Source organism: Solanum tuberosum, unplaced genomic scaffold (genome assembly GCF_000226075.1).
Source record: "Solanum tuberosum cultivar DM 1-3 516 R44 unplaced genomic scaffold, SolTub_3.0 scf00407, whole genome shotgun sequence".
NCBI classification, from domain to species: Eukaryota; Viridiplantae; Streptophyta; class Magnoliopsida; order Solanales; family Solanaceae; genus Solanum; species Solanum tuberosum.
Window position 1 is genome coordinate 426175 of NW_006239324.1, and position 517 is coordinate 426691.

The window sequence follows — 517 nt, forward strand, 5'->3', positions numbered from 1 at the left end:
AGTAAGGAATGTAGTGCTGCAATGCTTATCGGGGACATGGACATGTCAAGGTTGATGGTCTATGTGCAGCAAATTGAGGAAGAAAAGCTAAGGGACAGAGAAGAGTTCAGAAATAAGAGAGCTAAGACCGGTAATGAGTCCGGGCAGTAGAAAGGTAATGCGAACCGTTCATCCTTTCAGCAAAGGCAAAGGGGACCCTGCTCCATCATCTGTTAGTGCACCTGCACCCAGAAATAAAAGTGGGTACGCAGGACAGAATTCGCAAAACTTCAGAGCTGGACCTGCATAATCTAAGAATAATATAGCACAAGGAAGTAACCGGGGTCTTGCATGTGCTAGGTGTGGTAGAGTCCATCCAGGGAAGTGTCGTCAAGGCCAGACAGGTTGCTTCAAATGTGGGCAAGAGGGTCACTTCATGAAAGAGTGCCCTAAAAACAATCAAGGTAGTGGAAATCTGGGCAGTAGGGCCCATTCTTCATCAGTTGCTCCCCCAGACAGGACGACACCTAGAGGAGCT